This window comes from Lepidochelys kempii, chromosome 5 (assembly GCF_965140265.1).
Source record: "Lepidochelys kempii isolate rLepKem1 chromosome 5, rLepKem1.hap2, whole genome shotgun sequence".
NCBI lineage: Eukaryota > Metazoa > Chordata > Testudines > Cheloniidae > Lepidochelys > Lepidochelys kempii.
This window is the reverse complement of record NC_133260.1, coordinates 25,692,259-25,706,241: the sequence shown is the minus strand read 5'-3', so window position 1 is coordinate 25,706,241 and position 13,983 is coordinate 25,692,259. Positions and strand designations below refer to the sequence as shown.

At 44.5% G+C, this 13,983-nt stretch overlaps 1 protein-coding gene across 2 annotated transcripts in view; it reads left to right on the top strand.

Moving 5' to 3' along the window:
- Nucleotide 1: 1 nt before the first annotated feature.
- The window catches only part of LMBRD2 (LMBR1 domain containing 2), a 56,549-nt gene continuing 42,567 nt past the window's right edge, over nt 2–13,983 (top strand). For both annotated transcript variants that reach the window (XM_073343755.1, XM_073343754.1), the window contains exon 1: nt 2–290. The gene's annotated coding sequence lies outside the window, so the exon portion shown is untranslated. The remainder of the gene's footprint in view (nt 291–13,983) is intronic.

Genomic DNA, 13,983 nt, shown 5'->3' with positions numbered 1-13,983 from the left:
CCCGTGCGGCCCGGCTGGGCGTCGGTCGATGACGTGGTTGGACGGCGAGCGATTGTCCAAAGGGAAATGTCAGGCGCTGGGGAACCGGCTGCCCCAGTCGCGGTGACACGGAGGAAGCCGGGCCTCAAGGGAACTGTGGCCGGCTGCTGTGGCGCAGTTTGAAGCCCCGCTTCGGCCGGGGCCATCGCTCACGGAGCCAGGCGCCCGGGGCAGCAGCCGCAGCAGGGGGAGGATGGAGGAGGGCAGAGGCCGGCGGAGGCCCCGGTGCTGAGAGAGTGGCTCAGCCCCAGGTGAGCCAGCGGGGTGGCTTGTTCCTGAGGGATCGCCCCAGACACCGTTCCCCTCAGCTGCCCCCTTCCCCGCGCTGCGGCCAGAGAGCAGCTCCTGGCAGGGGTGCGGGGCGGCCTTGGGAGAGAGGGGCCAGTTTTGTGTCACCAGGGCGGGAAGGGGGCACAAGGGAGCATGACAGCGGGGGGTGTACGGGGGCGGGACGGCGGTAGGGGGAGGGGTGTAGGGGGGGCGTAAGGGGGCGGCATGGCGGTGGGGGGGGCGGCATGTGGCGATATCTTGCTCCCCCCCCGGGTGATCTCTGGGCCCAGAGCACAGGCCTGTATTCCATGCCGGGCCCCACAAACGAAGTGGGCTCAGAAAGGAAGACGCACTTATAAAGTTCAGAATGTCTGAATAATAGGCACCCTTCAGATGGGACCTTAAAAACTGAGCTGTGTCTGCTCTCAGGATAGGTTTGGAGGGTTTTTTGGGAGGTAAGAAATAAGTGTGGTTATTCTGCGGTCGACCAATTTTCCCTATCTTTCCAAGACCCACAACTGCTGAATAACATTTATTATTCTGCCCCAAAGTGTGTCAGATGCTTAAAGACAAATAGACAGATCCCTGCGCCAAAGAGCTTACAGTCAGATTATTTTCTGTTTTACTGTCAACTTCTTGTTCCCAAAGAGAGAGAGTTATTGTGCTAGTCATGTTTCAGAGTAACAGCCGTGTTAGTCTGTATTCGCAAAAAGAAAAGGAGTACTTGTGGCACCTTAGAGACTAACCAATTTATTTGAGCATGAGCTTTTGTGCTAGTCATATTACAAATTACTAGGTTACTTCTCCAAGGTACTGACAAAGTGATTGACTAGTCGAGTTTAGCATATTTTATATAGCTACTTATTTGTAAAATCTGCTGACGTCTGCTTTAGCAATATTTCTGTGGGGAAGCACAGGCAACAAAGAGAGGGTTTGTGGTTCAGGAAGTCTGGCACCATGTTGACAAAAGGATTTGTTCTGTTTCCCTTTGAAAGGCTTTTCTGTTTTTTCAGAAGCAGTTCTAAAGCACCTTTGTAGAGCTCAACTACTCCACCCAAGTGTTTTAATTGGATCATTAATCACATCCATTCAGACTTTGTGCAAGGTTCTTACTAAAACCTTCATAATAAAATCTTTTGTGGAGTTTCATATGAGATTTACATTTCAGTAATGCAATTTTTCATCATGTTTGTCCTAACAATATGTTTTAATATTGGTGATGAAGGGGGAAATGACTCGGATTTGAATATTTTTTGGCAATTTCTCTCCCAGTCAACAACTTGTATCCAGCCTGATCAGTTGCACACTGGATTCATTTTATAATGGCTGATTGATTATGTAGAAAAATTTAATAAGCTCACAAAAGAACAGAACTATGTGGAACTGTCGGCTCTGTCCAGTTCATGTTAAATCTCATTGCACAGTAAGATAACAGCTGTAAGTCTTGTGTAAGTCATTACCAACTTATCCCTCCAAACCATGAATTTTATGTGAAAGGGTAAAGGAGCTTTTCCTATTTCCCATCTGTCTGATTCCTACTTTATAAAAGATTTACTATTTGTTTGCCTCTTTGGAAATAAAGCAGTATGCAATAAGGAAATAGATTGTTTGTTTTTTTATTTACTTTTTAACTTGATTCAGATATTAAGATTTGAACTCTTTTGAGGATTTAAAAAAAAAAGTTTCTCAGACTAATATGCAATTTTTCTTTCTTTCCTGTAGTTTATAATTAACCAGTAGGTACTGCGACAGACTGACAATATCCTGTATTACCCGAACACACCTTCTGACTTAAGATAAACTTTATTGAATTCAATTAAACCTTAATGTACATCGAAGGTATTAACCCCAATTCAGTGTGTTGTTGTGGCTTTGTATGTATGTCCTCTAGCAGGAGGGGGATGCTAACGTACTTACTTTATCAGCCCTTTGAAGCCATCCTGGAGAGGTATGCATTTAGTAGTTCAAACTGGATTCTCCAGGGACCAACAGACAAAGAAAGGATTTTTGGATAAAGAGCCTGGTTTAAACTGGCTCAGGGCCACTCCTTGATTCCGTAAATGGACAGGACTCTGATGACCATGGAGGGCCTCCATTTTTAGAGTAGGATTGGAAGGACTTGGTCTACTGAGGCCCCATAAAATGGCGTGCTTGTGATCAGTTGAAACTGATGAATTTTCAGAGTAACAGCCGTGTTAGTCTGTATTCGCAAAAAGAAAAGGAGTAACAATAAATTGGTTAGTCTCTAAGGTGCCACAAGTACTCCTTTTCTTTTTGTGATGAATTTGTGACCATAAAGTTAAACCCCTTGGGTGGGGCATTGAAAGACTGCTGCTCCTGCCAGAACCCATGTCAGAGCTCAGGTGATGTCTGGTAAGCTTATTAGCATGTGTATAGCTTCTGTTGTTTTTAATGTGTTCTCTCTAGTGCTTTTAGCCTAATAATAAAATAGGTTTGCATAAAAAGAGGTGTGGTGATACCAATGACTATGGGCAGTCAGTCTCACTGAGCCTGGGCAGACTGTCTCTGCTGGGAATAACACAGTGAAAGCAGGGAATTGTGAAGTCTGGTGATACCCCAATCAGAAGGGAGTGAGATGTGGGTCTTTACTCAAAAGTGCAATTGCTGGGTAACTGGAAGCCTGAGAGTGGGTGCCCTTTGCTGTACCACTGAGGGGAAATACAGCTGAAGTTCCTCTGAACAGTGACCGATGCCTCTTAAATGAGAAACCAAGAACAGGTCTATACTAAAACGTGTGCCATTTTAATGGAACCAGTATACTTATGCTGGTAAATCCCTCCTGGTGTTGACATTTATACTAGTATATAAATGTTGATACTGGTATAGCTTAATCACTTTTATATTGATAAAACTGTGGCTTCCCTAGTGCTTTTACTGGCATACCTATGTCAGCAAAAAAAAAAAAAAAAATCAAACTCCTAACTGATATAACCATGCCAGTAAAATTTTTAAGTGTAGACCAAGCCCAAGAAGTCTCTAGATATTAAAATTCTTCTGGAGTTAATTCTTCTGGCTATGTTGCAGATGGTCAAAACCAATCTCCTGAGGCTGAGATTTTCATTCAAAGCCAGGGCACGTCATTCTATCCCAACCTAGGATACCTCTTCTAGCTAGACAGGCTACTGACAGGACAGAGGACCATAGTTCCGTTTTCAGGTTGGTACAGGTCTGGTACTTTTGAAAGCTCTCTTTGTCATGAGGTATTAATGTATTCCTGGTAGAAGGAGACTCCTTTTGAACCAGTCATTTCAGCTGAGTTTAACTTTCTGACATGTGAAGTAATTTTCCTGGTGGCAGTAACTTTAGCTTGCAGTGTAAATGAGCTTTCATGTTTTAATGACTTTCATCTTATTCTAAGTTTTACAAGGGTAAGGTGGTGACAGAGACGAATCTAAGATTCCTGCCAGAGTGTGTTGGATTTCCACCTGAATCAGACTAAGATCTTCCTAGGCACATGTGCCTATCCCATCAAGATCCTTCTCCTGCACCCAGTGTCAAAAGGCACTAGGATTGTATTTGCATAAAGCATTTAGAAAAAAGGACATGCATATAATCTGGCTGGCCTTAAACCATCACTTTCTTGAAATGGGGACACCATGATGTAAGCTTACCACCATTCCTGTCTCAGGTGTTTCCATTAAAGATACAGGAACTCCTCACTTAGCGTTAAAAGAAAAGGAGTACTTGTGGCACCTTAGAGACTAACCAATTTATTTGAGCATAAGCTTTCGTGAGCTACAGCTCACTTCATCGGATGCATACTGTGGAAAGTGTAGAAGATCTTTTTATACACACAAAGCATGAAAAAATACCTCCTCTCACCCCACTCTCCTGCTGGTAATAACTTATCTAAAGTGACCACTCTCCTTACAATGTGTATGATAATCAAGGTGGGCCATTTCCAGCACAAATCCAGGGTTTAACAAGAACGTCTGGGGGGGGAGGTGGGTAGGAAAAAACAAGGGGAAATAGGTTACCTTGCATAATGACTTAGCCACTCCCAAACTCTATTCAAGCCTAAGTTAATTGTATCCAATTTGCAAATGAATTCCAATTCAGCAGTTTCTCGCTGGAGTCTGGATTTGAAGTTTTTTTTGTTGTAATATAGCAACTTTCATGTCTGTAATCGCGTGACCAGAGAGATTGAAGTGTTCTCCGACTGGTTTATGAATGTTATAATTCTTGACATCTGATTTGTATCCATTTATTCTTTTACGTAGAGACTGTCCAGTTTGACCAATGTACATGGCAGAGGGGCATTGCTGGCACATGATGGCATATATCACATTGATGGATGTGCAGGTGAACGAGCCTCTGATAGTGTGGCTGACGTTAATAGGCCCTGTGATGGTGTCCCCTGAATAGGTATGCGAGCACAGTTGGCAACGGGCTTTGTTGCAAGGATAGGTTCCTGGGTTAGTGGTTCTGTTGTGTGGTATGTGGTTGCTGGTGAGTATTTGCTTCAGGTTGGGGGGCTGTCTGTAAGCAAGGACTGGCCTGTCTCCCAAGATTTGTGAGAGTGTTGGGTCATCCTTCAGGATAGGTTGTAGATCCTTAATAATGCGTTGGAGGGGTTTTAGTTGGGGGCTGAAGGTGACGGCTAGTGGCGTTCTGTTATTTTCTTTGTTAGGCCTGTCCTGTAGTAGGTGACTTCTGGGAACTCTTCTGGCTCTATCAATCTGTTTCTTCACTTCTGCAGGTGGGTATTATAGTTGTAAAATGCTTGACAGAGATCTTGTAGGTGTTTGTCTCTGTCTGAGGGGTTGGAGCAAATGCGGTTGTATCGCAGAGCTTGGCTGTAGACGATGGATCGTGTGGTGTGGTCAGGGTGAACGCTGAAGGCATGTAGGTAGGAATAGCGGTCAGTAGGTTTCCGGTATAGGGTGGTGTTTATGTGACCATCGTTTATTAGCACTGTAGTGTCCAGGAAGTGGCTCTCTTGTGTGGACTGGACCAGGCTGAGGTTGATGGTGGGATGGAAATTGTTGAAATCATGGTGGAATTCCTCAAGGGCTTCTTTTCCATGGGTCCAGATGATGAAGATGTCCTCAATATAGTGCAAGTAGAGTAGGGGCATTAGGGGACGAGAGCTGAGGAAGCGTTGTTCTAAGTCAGCCATAAAAATGTTGGCATACTGTGGGGCCATGCGGGTACCCATAGCAGTGCCGCTGATCTGAAGGTATACATTGTCCCCAAATGTAAAATAGTTATGGGTAAGGACAAAGTCACAAAGTTCAACCACCAGGTTAGCCATGACATTATCGGGGATAGTGTTCTTGATGGCCTGTCGTCCATCTTTGTGTGGCATGTTGGTGTAGAGGGCTTCTACATCCATAGTGGCCAGGATGGTGTTTTCAGGAAGATCACCGATGGATTGTAGTTTCCTCAGGAAGTCAGTGGTGTCTCGAAGGTAGCTGGGAGTGCTGGTAGCATAGGGCCTGAGGAGGGAGTCTACATAGCCAGACAATCCTGCTGTCAGGGTGCCAATGCCTGAGATGATGGGGCGCCCAGGATTTCTAGGTTTATGGATCTTGGGTAGTAGATAGAATATCCCAGGTCGGGGTTCCAGGGGTGTGTCTGTGCAGATTTGTTCTTGTGCTTTTTCAGGCAGTTTCTTGAGCAAATGCTGTAGTTTCTTTTGGTAACTCTCAGTGGGATCAGAGGGTAATGGCTTGTAGAAAGTGGTGTTGGAGAGCTGACGAGCAGCCTCTCGTTCATATTCCGACCTATTCATGATGACAACAGCACCTCCTTTGTCAGCCTTTTTGATTATGATGTCAGAGTTGTTTCTGAGGCTGTGGATGGCATTGTGTTCTGCACGGCTGAGGTTGTGGGGCAAGTGATGCTGCTTTTCCACAATTTCAGCCCGTGCATGTCGGCGGAAGCACTCTATGTAGAAGTCCAGTCTGCTGTCTCAACCTTCAGGAGGAGTCCACCTAGAATCCTTCTTTTTGTAGTGTTGGTAGGAAGATCTCTGTGGATTACTATGTTGTTCAGAGGTGTATTGGAAATATTCCTTGAGTCGGAGACGTTGAAAATAGGATTCTAGGTCACCACAGAACTGTATCATGTTCGTGGGGGTAGAGGGGCAGAAGGAGAGGCCCCGAGATAGGACAGCTGCTTCTGCTGGGCTAAGAGTATAGTTGGATAAGTTAACAATATTGCTGGGTGGGTTGAGGGAACCGTTGCTGTGGCCCCTTGTGGCATGTAGTAGTTTAGAAAGTTTAGTGTCCTTTTTCTTTTGTAGAGAAGCAAAGTGTGTGTTGTAAATGGCTTGTCTAGTCTCTAAGGTGCCACAAGTACTCCTTTTCTTTTTGTGAATACAGATTAACAGGGCTGTTACTCTGAAACATTTCCCCTTTAAGTATGAAGAGCGGGGTCAGAAGTACACTGGCTTCTTAATTAGATCAGCAAGCAGAGACCTGACCAAAGCTGCAGCTGCTGCCTAAGGCAGCAGCTCCCTCCGTCTGTGTGTTCCCCTGCTCTATGGAAGATGGGGTAAGTGGGGTGCAGGAGCAGGGGGGAGGGGGACACCCTGACATTAGCCCCCCCTTCTTCCCCTCCCCCCCCACAGCAAGCAGGAGTCTTGAGGAGCAGCTCCAAGGTAGAGGGCAGGAGCAGCACATGGCAGTGGGGGGAGGGACAGCTGAACTGCCAGCAGTTGATAGCCTGCTGAGCAGCTGCTGTACAGGGAACTTAGGCGAGTGGGGAGCTGATAGGGGGGCTGCCTGTCCACTTTGGTTCCAACCACCCACCAGCTAGCTGCAACAGGCTGCTCTTCCTGCAAGCAGTGGACAAAGCAGGCGGCTGCCAAACGATGTTAGAAGGAAGCATTGCACAACTTTAAATGAACATGTTCCCTAATTGATCAGCAACGTAACAACGTTAACCGGGACAATTTTAAGTGAGGAGTTCCTGTACGGTACAGACCTGTTTACGCGCGGATGTTGGGAGTCAAGCCATCACGACTGCATGTTAACGGACCGCTGGTTAAGAGGGCCATGCTGAAAAAAGTGTCTACTGTTCAGTTAGAAAAAAAGATGTTATTTTCTGCTCTTTCTGGCTCTCATTTTCTTTCTTTCTTATGAAGTCTGTCATTCGCCGCAGATGAATGATTTCAATATTTTCTGCTTTTTGCTCCTCCATAAATCTTACAACAGTTTCTACAGCACTAAGGGCTTCTGTGGGCCAAATTTTAACCTTTTCAACTACATCCTCACCATCACTTTTGCGGTCCAACATAGCCTCGCAACCTGTTAATATTTTTAACTCGGACAGAAATTCTGAAGTCGGGCAGTCTTCATGCATCTCCAGCTACTCTGTAATGATTTCCGGTGACGTATCCAAACTAAAATATTTTATCATTTGAAAGAGAAATTTACCTTTATCCTCTTTTGTCTGTGTGCGTGTTTGTAGGAGGTCTTCTTTCGAAAATCCTTCAAAGTCTGGCTCTGAATCTGTGCCACTGCTGGAGTTTTCAGAGTCTGAGCCGTCTTTGACAGAAAAAACATTACCGAGAGCCTTCATCCAGCAGTTTTCAATGGACTTTGTTTTACTCCGTCCCAAGCTTTTTTAACTAAATAAATAATTTTCTTCATGTTTAACTGTTTCAGGAATTCTGAAATGCCTGAAGACGTGCATGACATGATTGCTGAAATCAGCTCCCATCGATAATTGTTTATTTTTAAAATTCTGAATAATGCCCTGGTCTAAGGGTTAAATTTTTGATGTTGTGTTGAATGGTAGGTATAGCACTCAAATTTTTCCATCGCTCGATACCAGTGATTCAGCTGGAAGATAGGTTGGACAATTGTCAAGTAGAAAAAGTGCTTTGGCTTCCAGTTCTTCGACCGCAGATGCTTACAAACAGCTGGAACAAAGCTGTTGTGGAACCAGTCGTCGAAAATGTGTCTCGTCATCCACATATTTTTGCTGTTAGCATATATTACTGGCAGTTTGGCTCTATTGAGGTGATTAAAGCAGCAAGGGTTATGAAAGCGGCCAACGAGAAGAGGGGCAAGCTTATGGGTGCCCGTCTTATTACTACAAAAAAGAAGAGTCACACGATCTTTATCTTTTTAAATCCATCTGTTTTTTGTGTCTCGTAATTAAAGGCTAGAGTCTTATCAGGTAGCAGTTTTGCAAATAAAGCTGTTTCATCACAATTATAAAGTTGTTCTTCGTGGTAGACTTCATTTTGTAAAATAGATTTTAACTCGGCGGGAAACATGTTTATGGCCAATTCATCAGCTGATCGGCTTTCTCTAGAAATCGATATCTGTGCTATGCCATGAAGCTTTTTAAAATGAGTTACAAACCCCTTGCTGGCTTGGAATGATTCATCCCCCTTAAATTTCCAAATTTTGTTGCTTTGGCTTGAAGAATTGGCCCACTTAGTGGCATTCCTTTCAGCCATTACTGAGCAAACCATGTGTTCATGGGTTTGTCTGTTTTGGGTTTTGCTGAATAGCACACACATTTTTGCTTAAGCCCTGCGGCAGAATCAGTATTTTGTACAAAGCTATTCAGTTTAGATTCGTTTTTTAACCATCCTCGGAGAGTAGATTCGGCAATCCCAATCCCAATGCATCCGATGAAGTGAGCTGTAGCTCGCAAAAGTTTATGCTCAAATACATTTGTTAGTCTCTAAGGTGCCACAAGTACTCCTTTTCTTTTTGCGGATACAGACTAAAATGGCTGCTACTCTGAAACCAATATCTTTTGAAACTTTAGTCTGGGTTTCTCCGCTATTTACTTGATCTATTCAGCTAGCTTTTCTTCTATGGTGTAGGAACGCTTGCCCTCTGCCGTTATATTAGGCCTAGAAAATTAAAATTTTCTAATGTAGTGTGTGTGTGTGTGTGTGTATATATTACTATATAACTACTATATATTATATATCTCTCTAGCGTGACAATGACTAAGTGTGCGTGATACGTCTTTACCAATATCGGTAAAGACGTACAACGTATTTCCACTCCGCATTTCCTGTCGATTTCTATGTCAGTGAGTTAGTGAGCAAATCTGTACTGCTACATAGCAAGTTCCTGTACCACGTGTTAACAAGTCTTGCGTGTTAAATAGGTAGCACTGGGAGGCATGGCACTACTGTGTGTTAAGCGGATTCGTGCGTAAATGGGTCTGTACTGTATCCGTAAAACAGTGACCTGATCCCCTCTACACATATTGGCAAAGCATTTTTGCTTGGATTTGGCCTCCAGGAGAGAATCTGTTTTTGGATTCACAAGAATTCCAGAACTTGTTTCCTAAATAGCGGCAAATTCTCCTCTGCAATATAAATTTTATTTATTCAGTGATGTCTCTTACTGACCATTTTTGGTATGCATAGATAAGTCCTCTCTTCTGTTTTATATGTGCACATGTGTGTCCACACACTTCCTGTTGATGTTTTTGGCACTGGCCTTGTACAAAGTGCTTCTGATTGCAGCCTTCCGTACCTTTTCTTTTGGGACATCCCTCAATCTTCTTACTCTCAAACGTGAAGAATCCTGGTAAATGGTAACTTTTTAGACAAAAGGAAATATATATTTTTCTCTTCAGTCTTGAATTTTTAAACTTTGTCATCATGGCAGCATCTCTCTCTGTGCAATTGAAGGAACTGATTGAAATGTTAAGAAGGCAACATTTGTACCCTGCAGAGTGATTCACTGCTGGTCCTCTGCCCTGCTACTTCTGTCATCAGGGCTCAAAATTCTTCAAGTGTTGGGAATTTCAGTCATCTGATACTAAGGAACCCCTTCAAGCTGAAGTGCCTTACCCAGAGTGGGGCAGTCCTGGGGGCAGCTCCACCCCGCCCCTCTCTTCCCCTCCCTGACCCCGAGGCCCCAGCCAGGTTGGAGCCGGGAAGTCGGAGCTGGGCAGTGCAGAGCGGCTGCTGTTCTGGCTGATGCCATGGAATGGGCAGCTGCCGTGCTTTGCGGTCTCCTCCTTCTGCTGGTGCCCAGAGCTGAGGCTGCTCCTCAGCTTCCAGCCCCCTTTTGACTGCTTGCACAAGTAGTAAGAGCCACCTGAACGGGTGGACCTGGCTCTTGCGCTGGCAAAGTCCTCAGAGGAGCAACCACAGCCCATAGCTGCCTCTCTCCCTGCACCCGGAGCTACCCCCTGCCTGCACACAGCCCCTAGCTAACCGCCTGTCTGCACCCTGAGCAGTTTTCAATCTTTTTGAACTGAGCCCTCTGACCTGAGTTATAATTTTTAGTTGCACCCCCCCCCCCCCCAACCTAAACAAGCTGGGTGGTCTGCTGAGGTGAGTCAGAGGGTGGAAGTGGTGCTCCCTCCCTGGGCCCCTCCATGTGGAGCTGAACTGAGCCCAGCTGGGCCTTACACTTCCAAAATAGAAATCAAGCTATGCCAATGCATGAGGACCCCCTGCCCAGCAGTTGCAGCCTCGGTGCACTGTGGGGCTAATGCCCTGTCTTCACCCAGCAGCTGAAGCCCTGAGGTGCGCCTCTTCCCCCCAACACACACTGGGTCCTGGAGGTTTTTATAGAACGTGGGCTGGGCCTTACAAAGAAAAAAAAGGTTGAGAACCCCTGCTTTGTCCTGCGTTGGAGGATAGGATTAAAATTCAAAATGATCTGGACAAACTGGAGAAATGGTCTAAGTAAATAGGATGAAATTCAATAGGGACAAATACCACATACTCCACTTAGGAAGGAACGCACAGAAAATGGGAAATGACTACCTAGGAAGTACTGCAGAAAGGGATCTGGGGGCGATAGTGGATCACAAGCTAAATATGAGTCAACACTGTGACACTTGCAAAAAAAAGGCAAACATTCTGGTTTGTATTAGCAGGAGTCTTGTAAGCAAGACACAAGAAGTAGTAATTCTGCTCTACTCCATGCTGATTAGGCCTCTACTGGAGTATTGTGTCCAGTTCTGGGCACCGCATTTCAGGAAAGATGTGGGAAAATTGGAGAAAGTCCCCAGAAAAGTAACAAAAATGATTAAAGTCTAGAAAACGTGACCTATGAGAAAAGACTGAAAAAATTGGGTTTGTTTAGTTTGGAGAAGAGAAGACTGAGGCAGGGGGACATGAACAGTTTTCAAGTACATAAAAGGTTGTTACAAGGAGGGGAGAGAAAAATTGTTCTAATTAACCTCTGAGGATAGGACAAGAAACAATGGGCTTAAATTGCAGCAAGGGAGGTTTAGGTTGGACATAAGGAAAAACTTCCTGTCAGGGTAATTAAGCACAGGAACAAATTGCCTAGGGGTTGTGGAATCTCCATCATTGCATGTTTTTAAGATCAGATTAGACAAACACCTCTCAGGGATGGTCTAGAAAATATTTTGTCCTGCTTGAGTACAGGGGACTGGACTAGAAGACCTTTTGAGGTCCCTTCCTGTCTTGTGATTCTATATTTTCCACAGGACCCCGTCTTACTCAGTGACAGGAAGAATCAGGGTTGGGTAGTGAAGGAGACAATTGTCCATAGGAGACAGAAGGTGTGTAGTGAATGAGGAAAGGGCTTGCAGGAAGAGAAAGGATGGTTTTATGCTTAAGCAGTTAAATGCTGCTCTGAAGAATTGGATTCTGTCCCTGCTTCTGCCCCAGAATTCCTGTGTGATGCTAGGCAAGTCATTTAAACCAAACTTTTCCCAGATGGTCACTAATTTTGTTCCTCATTTTCAGGGTGTCCAAGTTGAGACCTTTAGGGTCTGATTTGCACAAGTGCTGAAACAGTGAGTGCATAACCGAAGTCAGTGGGAGTTGTGCTTTGGACATTTAAAATGCTTTATAATGCTAAATATGCCGAATAATCAGGTCCTAGATGTCTCAAATGGGGACACCCAAAATTAGTTGACACTTCTGACTTTAATCTGCCTCTTCTTCCCAGTTGCTAAAGTGGGATAATAATACCCATGCATCTCACAAGAGTGTTATGAAAACAAATTAATGCGTGTGAAGCAGTCAGATAATATAGTGATGAGTGCCTTAGAAAAGCCCATGAAGAAATCCATAATTATGTCTTCAAAGCAGCATTTGAATAATGTTCACTAAGGCGTGGGCCACACGTTGAACAAGGAGAAAACAAAATATTGAATAGCTGCTCATTAAGTGAGTACCCTTTGCTCACTGAATGAGACAGGACTTCTGTGTCAAAGTAGTATGTGATAATGTAATTAAAAACTCATAATGCATATGCATAAGGAGCCAAATTAAGGTTCCATAGACAACCTCAATTCTGAATTTCATAACTTTTGAGTAACTTTTGTCTTTGCAGTCTGTGTTCTTTTATTGTAGGTTTTTTGTGTGTAGCTTTCTAGATTTAAAAAAAAAAACTGTAAAAACAACTTCCATCACATGGCATCATATTGATGCCTTCCTCTAACATAGAATAAGTAACTGGGAAAAGTGAGCACAGCAAAAAAAAGATTGATGAATGTAAGGGACAAAATTATTCAAGATAGTTAAGTCCTAGGCAGACTGCGAAGAGCTACAAAAGGATCTCTCAAAACTGGGTGACTAGGCAACAAAACGGCAGATGAAATTCAATATTGATAAAGGCAAAGTAATGCACATTGGAAAACATAATCCCAACTATACATATAAAATGATCGGGTCTAAATGAGTTTTTACCACTCAAGAAAGAGATTTTGGAGTCATTGTGGATAGTTCTCTGAAAACATCTACTCAGTGTGCAGCAGCAGTCAAAAAAGCTAGCAGAATGTTGGGAATCATTAGGAAAGGGGTAGAGAATAAGACAGAAAATATCATATTGTCTCTATATAAATCCATGGTACACCCATATCTTGAATACTGCATGTGGTTGTGGTCGCCCCATCTCAGAAAAGGTATATTGGAATTGGAAAAGGTTCAGAAAAGGACAACAAAAATGATTAGGGGTATGGAACAGGCGCCATACGAGTGAGGTTAATAAGATTGGGACTTTTTAGCTTGGAAAAGAGACGACTAGTGGGGAATATAATAGAGGTCTATAAAATCATGATTGGTGTGGAGAAAGTAAATAAGGAAGTGTTATTTACTCCTCATAACACAAAAACTAGGGGGTCACCAAATTAAATGAATAGGCAGCAGATTTAAAACAAACAAAAGGAAGTATTTTTTTCACACAACGCGCAGTCAGCCTGTGGAACTCCTTGCCAGAGGAGCCAAGACTATAACAGGGTTCAAAAAAGGAACTAGATAAGTTCATGGAGCATAGGTCCATCAGTGCCTAAGGGTGGGCAAACTTTCTGGCCTGAGGGCCACATCTGGGTGTGGAAATTGTATGGTGGGACATGAATGCTCATGAAATTGGGAGTGGGGGTGAAAGCTCCGGTTGGGGGGTGTGGGCTCTGGTGTGGGGCCGTGGATGAGGGGGTTGGGGATACAGGCTGGATTCGAGAGGGTGGGAGGGGGCTCTGGGCTGGAGCAGGGGGGTTGGGAAGGGGGTGAGGGATCCGGCTTGGGGTGTGGACTCTGGATGGGGCTGGGGGGTTTGGGATGCAGGAGGGTGCTCTGGGCTGGGACCGAGGGGTTCGGAGGGTGGGAGAGGTCTCAGGGCTGGGGCAGGGTGTTGGGTGATGGGATGGATCACTTGATTACCTGTTCTGTTCATTCCCTCTGGGGCACTGTCATTGGCCGCTGTTGGAAGACAGGATACTGGGCTAGAATGACCTTTG